This window comes from Brachycentrus maculatus, unplaced genomic scaffold (genome assembly GCF_059751285.1).
Source record: "Brachycentrus maculatus isolate JH-2025_06_01 unplaced genomic scaffold, ASM5975128v1 h1tg000176l, whole genome shotgun sequence".
NCBI lineage: Eukaryota > Metazoa > Arthropoda > Insecta > Trichoptera > Brachycentridae > Brachycentrus > Brachycentrus maculatus.
The window spans coordinates 2,726,913-2,736,257 of record NW_028280928.1 but is presented as its reverse complement, the minus strand read 5'-3'; positions in this window follow the sequence as shown (position 1 = coordinate 2,736,257).

Genomic DNA, 9,345 nt, shown 5'->3' with positions numbered 1-9,345 from the left:
TTTTTTTCATATACGTTTCACAAGGCTTAAATTAAGTACCCACTTTCTCGTTTTTTTGTTTGTTGTTTTGTGTTTTTTTGTTTGTGTTTTTTTTCAAACGATTGCTTTAACAAATCAATCGTTTCATTCGTTCATTCGGCAGTCTTTCTGTGGTAATATCTATCTACTTAAAAAAATGCGTTGAATTAAGAAGTACCACTAATTTCATAAATCTATTGTGACCCGTGTTTTTATTTATTCAACATCATAATACATTTGTTTATACATTTTCACAGGTTCGAATAAATATAAGTATTTTTTCTTCTTACATTGATAATAACCCCAAACTGGTACCTAAAATACTAATCACCTTGTCTTCACATAATTAAGGATCAAATTAAAAATGCATCAAATTGATTCAGTGCCCTATGCACCATCGAATGCAAATAATAATATCTAACATGTAGTGATTTTATTTTTAAAAGAAAAAAGCTAAATAAAAAATTTGAAATATTAATTTCGTGTATTTAAAAATCAGTTAAATTTGTTTTTTATTATTACAAAAAAATCTTTGGACTAGGTTCATTCTCATTTGGATTCAGAACCAATGTTTTCATATTCGTATAATTATTATTATTCCTGTAATATAAAAACGAACAACACCAAAAATATAGTAATTATCAAGTCGTAAAGCAATATGGGGGTTAATAATAAAGAGATAAGGAATGTTGAGTTGGTGTAATTATTGTCGATATTTTTCCATCAAATCACGTGTTGTTGTCATCCAATTGACTAACGTTTCGTCAACAGGGGTAATGAAGATACGTTTCATAATTTCAGAACTAATTAACTCTGCGTTGGCCGACAGAGAGCTTGTTTTTGACCATTGTCACTTGATTTTTATTTTACAGATTACAATTATTTTTGCCATCATATACATGGTTTGAAACACGTACAAGTTACAGCAAATAAAAGCCATTGGGCTATTAAGCGAAAGCTAAATTCAATTCAATTTATTCAATTTTATTCAACAACAAAAAATACATACATAACAAACAATATTCAAGGCGTATATACATATTAAAAAAAAGCAAGAAGACTTGAAGGTGTAGAACAGGCCTGGACAACCCGAATTGCACCCCGGGCCGCATCGATGACCTAAAATTTCCCCAAAGGCCACACATACAAACATTTTATAAAAAAAAAAAAAAAAAACAAAACGACAACCAGATATGAAAATAAACCACGTATTGAACCATGAATGTTTATTCAAACACAGGTTATGCCTTTGTGGGATCTTTTTTTGTATTCATATAAAATACATTTTTTTGTATTTGTAATTATATTATATTGTAAAATTTAAAAAATATATATTAAAGAAAGTAAAAAAAAATCTTGGTGAAATGTAAAAATCGATTATATTAAGAAGCGTATGTTTAGAGAGTTTCAAATACTTGGAAGTTTACATAAAGGAAAAGGTTTTTACAACTAGGAAAGTGTTTAGGACTTGCAAGCATTGTTTGAGGGCTGTCTGGAGATCTGATTTACACTCGGTAAAGACCTAATGCCGCCTTTATAATGCCTGCATCGCTCCTATTCTGTTATAAGACATGATACCTTTCAAGGGCCCAGAGCTGCCAAAAAGTCAGCTAAGAGAATAGATGACTGCGAAGAATTCTAGACATGCCATGGTTTGACTTTGTAAGGGATGAGGAAATGCGGCATAGACACAGCAACCCATGGTCACAACTGTCGTCAAGAAAATATGATTTATCATAAACATAGTCGTTTTTTTAAAGCCAGTAAGAAAAATAACCGTAGAGCTTTATTCGTTGAACCATTTTTTTAGTTCTGATTAACTGTTCACGTTACGTCAACTCTTTGCACTAGAAATAAAAATCAGTTCGTTCGTAAATTTGACAAAAATTGTGGTAGAACGGTAAATTGTTGAATTTGGCACCTTTTAAATTATCTTATATTGTTGAATGTACTAGTATTATTCAAAAGCATGGCCAAGTTTTTCAAATAAGGACCTTTGACAATTTCCAGACTTATTATTAATTTCAAATAATTATTACAATTTTTTCTTCGTAATGTCAAATGAAATATAATATTTCACTTACCGGAAAAAGCTGATGAAGAGCTTAAACCTCATCGAAAATTGCAATATTGAGATGTTAGCAAGCTTTAGCTAGCTGATTTTCACACATAATTATTCATTTATTATCACTCACATTATGTCTTATTATTATAATTTTGCTAAAAAAACTATCTTATACCACATTTATTTGTCAATTAAATATGTAGCCGACTAAGTATTGTCCGCCTCCGTGGTGAAATGGTTAGCGTGTTTAGCTACCATGTTGGAGGTCCCGGATTCGATTCCTAGGGGGATCAAAATAAATATTGGTCATTTTCACTCTCACGTATATTTACTATCACCCTGAACTGGTAATAAAAGCGCAGGACCTTGCCTTCATGCAATTAACTATCAAGATAACACTTTGTCACTACGATGCAGTGCCCTATGCAACATTGGGTACGGATAAGGGTAAAACAAAGTATTATCAAATCGGAATAAATTTTTCCAAGAAATGTAAAAGGCGTTATGAAAAATTACCTTCCTGAATTAAAGATCAATTTACACGGCATCCATCCGATGCCGAATGAAACATTTAGTGCGCATAGGGGTCGGTATATATTAGGACCCATAGTAATAAATTCAATATTTCAAAATTATTAAAGGAACTCGTTTTGTATATGTTTTCTATGTTATATTTTCAACACATTTTTTTTGTATTGAAACCAATTTGTATAAACTGAACAGTGATTTCAAGGTAAGGAGGTTTTTAAATATTGACATTATTTGAGTGATTGGGTTTTCTGCAATACGCTTCCTTTGAGAAATTTAGTACTTTGTTCGTGCGTAAAAGTGTCCTTTGAGGCAAATTGCAGACTATAACTATTTGTTTCTGTGTTTAAAACGTTAAGACGCCCTTAACTTGTTTCAATAATAGTTGGTTTTATGTAGTGCACTAATTTTATTAAATATTAAAATATATATTTACATATACATATTTGTACATATAAATAAGTAAATATATATGTTTTTATATATATATATATATATATATATATAGTAGTGTAATGGTCAGCACGCTCGGCTACCGTTCAGGAGGTCCCGGGTTCGATTCCCAGGGGGGGGGTCAAATAAATATAAGTGATTTTTTCACTGTAATATTTATTCAATATTACCCTGGACTGATACCTGAAGCGGAGGGCTGATCACCTTTCCTTCATGTGTAAACGATCAAGATAACACTGCGATTATATGAAGCTGTGCCCTATGCACCATCGGGGTGCAGATAAGGGTTTTATATATATATATATATATATATATATATATATATATATATATATATATATATATATATATATATATATTTATATATATATATATATATATATATATATATATATATATATATATATATATATATATATATATATATATATATATATATATATAAATATATATATATATATATATATATATTTATATATATGTATATATATATATATATATATATATATATATATATATATATATATATATATATATATATATATATATATATATATATATATATATATATATATATATATATATATATATAATTTATTTATTGATTGTGACATGAAAGAGAATTTGTTCTAGTACGTAGTTGTGTTAACATTAAGAAAGGGAAAATTGGTCCTATAAAAAAGTTTATTTTTTTAATTGTTATATTTACATAAGAAGATAAACAAATTGTTGATTATTTCTGAGAAAAAAATCATTGTCCTGTGATCATTTCCACATAAAAATAATATTAAAAGTAAATAATAAAAAAGTACCCTATTTTTCAAAATACTATATTTTTCATAGCAAATTTAAATGGGCATGGTTGTACACTATAACACAATATAAGATTTTTTTCAGAATAACATTTTTTAATCAAATTTGTTTTATACTCTGATATCCATATTTGGCAATTAATACAATTAACCGTCGACTGGTCTCCTTTAATCCAGTATGCTTTTTTATTACCGCAATAACTCTGAGTTAAAATTATTGGCGATGAAACTAACCTGTAATAAATAAGTTGAGTAGATGTTTATTCATGAACGTTCATGAATACTACACGTACATACTTATTTCAGGATATTAGAAAAATAGAGCAAACTTTTCAGTGAGTTCATTCTGAGCACAATGGCTTAATTATTGTCTCATTCGACCATCATGGTTTTAACAAAGTGCAAAGGGGACCAAGATATTATAAATTTGTAAAATTTTATTCAAAATAGGTAAAAGTAAACTATAAAATTACATTATTTTTTGACATCTCATCGAAGATGAAGAAGAATATGGAAGTCTGGGCATTTACGGGGCTGACGACCGTCATAGGCTGGTTTAAGTGATCACTTTACACACGTGTAACATTCACCAATTCTACCTATTATTGACAACCACACTCTTCAAATTCTTGGAAGTTCTATATATATGAACCAATTTCGAAACCTTGTTCTTGTATCACTAGAACTTCACTGGAGACATCTATTGGTGAGATTAAAAGAAATGACCAGACTTCCATATTTTTCTTCATCTTTGATGAGATGTCAAAAAATAATATGAAAATAACTCCTTTAATTGGAGATCCAGATTTGTGAACAAGTATTGGGAGACACTCAAAATGTTGTATATGAAATTTTAGGTCAGGCATTACTTTCAAAGTCAGTTGGAGTGTCCCATAGAGACAAGAGTCCACGCATTCTTGGAAGCCTGGGTTTAACTGGCATCAAAAGTAAGGTAGAGGAAAGGCAACTGAGAACCTGAATATATTGTGAACCAGGCTATCATAATGGATCTTTTTCGAAATACATTTCAGAGGAAGACCAAAAATGTTTTAAATAAATTATCTGCTCAGATTATAAGCTTAGATAATTAAAATGAAAATGATTTTATCAGGCGTTTCTCATGTGTGTGATTATAATCCAGGATTCGGACCTAACATACTTATAAAAGAGTTTCTGCTCAATAAAAAGCTTCTTTTCATCTCACCAGTAGATGTCTCTAGTGAAGTTCTAGTGATTCAAGAATAATTTTTCAAAATTGGTCCATATAAATATAGAACTTCCAAGAATTCCAGTAGCGTGGTTGTCAATAACGAGTAGAATTGGTGAAAGTTACACGTGTGTAAAATGATCACTTAAATCAGCCTATGACGGTTGTCAGCCCCGTAAATGCCCAGACTTTCATATTCTACTTCATCTTTGATGAGATGTCAAAAAATACTACTTTTGTACTTGCATAGAACACAAGCAAATACAATATGCACTGCTTTTGAGCCTATATGGAATACACGCCCTTGCACACATATATTAAAGCCCAACAGTTAAACATTTCCGTCAGGTATTGCATTGTATTGTTGTGCACTCGAGTATGCTGAGGTTATGATTCTATTTCTTTCCGCCTGACGATGTCGGATTGAATATCGGATATCCGGAGAGCAATGAAAGCCTACTCGTATATCACAACCGTTTTATGGTGACCAACAATGTCTCAAAATATAAAATACTTTGTGCTACCTATATACTATGATTTGATCATACTTCTCGTAGTTCTCATAGTCGAGGGTCGTGACCATCCTCTATTCGTGTTCTTAAAACATGTCTTTTTCCTCTTCCTCTTCCTCTTTATCTTTTTCCTCCATTCCTGCATTTTTTATTAATATTTTACTTAGTTAATACCATTACTAGTGGTATTTTCTGAGTAAAACTAAAATTAAAAATGAATGGATATTACTACAAAGCCCAATCAATAAATGAGGCTTTATAGATATTGGAAGCAGGTTGTACAATTATATTGCAAAATAATCAATGTTCTATTGCATGTTTTGCTGGGAGATGTTTTTTTTGTGTTACGTGAGATATATTGTCAAATGCATATGGGATGTAAAGATTGTTTTTAAACAGTATTTCTCAATGTGGGCGATAACACTCCCCTGTGTGTATTCTAGAAGACTTTTACAGGGCATAAAAAGCCCAAAAATACATAAAGAAGTGCTGAGAAGTAAGAAATATATTTTATTCCTTCTCTCTTTCTATGATGGAACATTCTAGTGATGTTATTTTCCCCTTTGAGAAGAAATTTTGACAGGGGGGCGCCAGACTGAAAAAGTTTGAGAACTTGTGTTTTATCATAAAGTTATTTGACATTATTGTCATAATTTGATGTTTAATATTTCAACAAATAAAAGGTGAATTAAACAAGAAAATAATGCATCAATAATATTACAAAATTACTTGATTTAAACAAAAAAATGAAAACTGGTTCTAACAGTTGCTTTAGTATGAAGGAGTGTTTTCCCTATTGTGTGAAGGAGAATTCATTTGGAAACCAGAATCAGTGAAAACATTTTAATCATACCATTGGAAGGGGTGGTTCGTACGTATCTTGGGGTTGGAACGCACACATGTATTCTTATGCCTTGGAATGTATACAATATTGCCCACCTACCTTAACACATGTATAATATGTTCTCTGTGCAAAATGAGAAAACAGGAAGTGCGCGATTTGATAAATACATAAATAATATTCTGTCGATATGGAATACCAAACTAAGAATTTTTTGTTGATAAAATGTTACAAAATGATTTTTTATCAATGAATGTAAATCTGAGTGTTAATAAATAGTAAATGGGATATTTTTTAAATTTTAATTTGGAAAGTATGTTTTCTAGGGATGGAAGATTGGAATAGATACGGAAAGGGGCAAAAGCAGAGGAAGACCAAGGTCAGGTGTCGGAATAAACGGCGGGTATATATGAGGAGATTCATAGATGTGTAGTGTGGCTTTCTATTCTCTCTGCGTACCCCTGTATTTAGTGGCGTGATGGTACGATTTTTTTAAAAATTAATATTTAATAATAAAAGTAAAAAATTGCAATTTAAGTTTTTTTTAAAATCAGTTGAATAACAAAAAAGTCTAAATGAAAACTACGTTGAAACTTAAAATGAAATATTTTTGAGATGATAAAATGATTGAAATGGGAATGTGTGTCTAGAATTTTTTTTGACATCTCATCAAAGATGAAAAAGAATATGGAAGTCTGGGCATTTACGAGGCTGACGACTGTCATAGACTGGTTTACATGCCCAGACATCCACATTCTTCTTCATCTTTGATGATATATCAAAAAATAATATGAATAATCCAGATTTGTGAACAAGTATTTGGACACACTCTAAAAGTTGTCTAGAAATTTACATTCCCGTTTAAATATAATTACACGAATAAAATAAAACGCATTTTGAAATCAAGTAAAAGGTGCATTTATAAACTTATGTTTGCCCGGCCATTCAACGAGAATATCCTGGAAAAGGTTTCAGGAAATGTTATTTCTTCTATTATTTTTCAATAAAAACAACATATAAAACTTACAAAATCCTGATTCAATCCTGCCGTGTTTAAAGGAAATGAAAAGGTTGTATTGATACGTCCGACTAGTGTTCACAATACCGGAAGGAAGGGAAGATTAATAATTCTGATAGCCTTTTTGCTACTGGCTTTACCTTGAATCGTGTTTGAGGAAACATAAAACATTAAAGAATGTTTTTGAAACTTATTATAAAATCAAAATGATTAAATATAATCAAATTATTCAAAATTTACCTATTTTGATGTTGTCTTTTACGAGTCTGAATGTGATTATAAGAACAAATTTATTCCATGGTATCGTGGTGTTACTCTAAGTGCTTTCATTTTATCTTCAAAACAACAGAAAACAAAGTATGAAAATATATTATTAGATTAAAACCACTGATTTAAGCTTTTCCACTTTATTTTTATTTGACCAGCGACCGGGTTTCATCGTTACCGACATCATCAGACTGGACCGGTCGCTGGTCAAATAAAAATAAAGTGGAAAAGCTAAAAATATTGGTTTTAATCTAATAGTATATTAAAATGCAATTCCATCACGAAGTGCTAGTGGATAATATAAATCTATTTAAAAGTATGAAAATTTGGTTGCCAAAAAAAAAGACTTGATAAATCACTAATCATTTCGATATTCACCAGCATTTTAACAAATTTTCCATCTACCTTAATATTATTTGAGTGGTAAAAATAGAATTTTGCTTAAATATGTACACTGGATACTCTTTTTTAGTAAGAGAGATTGATAACCCTTGCTGAAAAGACAAATCCACTTTGTCTCTTGGGAGTGGGTAAGGTTGTTGCTTACAGTAAATGAATTTATTGTAAACATGTGATTTCCATTTCTCTTCAAAACTTTGTAAAAAAACTTAATAAACATAAACATTTTTGGCTAAAAAATATATTTTTTAATTAAAAGCACTTTTGTAAAGCAATAATAAGTAATGGGTGCAAATATTAGTCAGACGTATTTCGTTTACAAATGCTTAGCATAAAAAAATTGAAATTGTTTCCCTTGTCCTCACTAGAAATAATGTGATATTGAATCATAAAAAATCAATTAGAGCTTTTATCCAGTAACTATTATTCTTGTATAATACATTCAGTGCATTTTGTTTATTTTAAGCTACTACTTTTCCATCAGATGAATTGTTTAAGTTTTATTATTTTTAAAATTGTAGTTATCAATTTCACATCATGATGCACGTTAAAATCTACTGAATAGCTATATTAATTGTCCCGAGTTCCGTCACTTCAGGATTTCAGGAAATTGAAACTGTTCGGAAAAGAACTACGTGGCAATTAATGGAAAACGATATTTTCATTTCGAGAAATCGACTTCATGTTCTATTTCGCTCATTATTTCCGTTTCACTTAAAATTTGAAAAATATACGATTCTATCTCAATACAAATCATGCCAATGAGATTAGCATGATTTGTATGAGATAGATTGTTCAAGTTGTATGTATAACCTTAGTATGGAAATTTGAGATCAGGTCACAAAACGATATATTTTGAAAAGCTTTATGATCTTCACGTTTTGTGTTTCAAATATTTTATCTGAAACTTGTATGTGTACAATTTTATCTACTGTTAATCCTCTATTATCCTAAAATGATATAATGTTTTGGTATATGGATAGGTTTATTTCTGTAATTTAATAAAAAAAATGTTAAGGGTTACCGAATCTGTAATCTATTTTGTTATTATTTTTTCAATTTTACATTTAAACTTTAAACTTTTTCGAAGAGTTTATTTTTCCTTCAAATCCTTAAAATCATTTTTCTTTTATAATCAAAGAGATCACTGGTAATATTAATCCAGATTTTGGGAATCATAATCCCGTTAGACTTTCTCTATTCCATAATGTTTATTTTATCACAA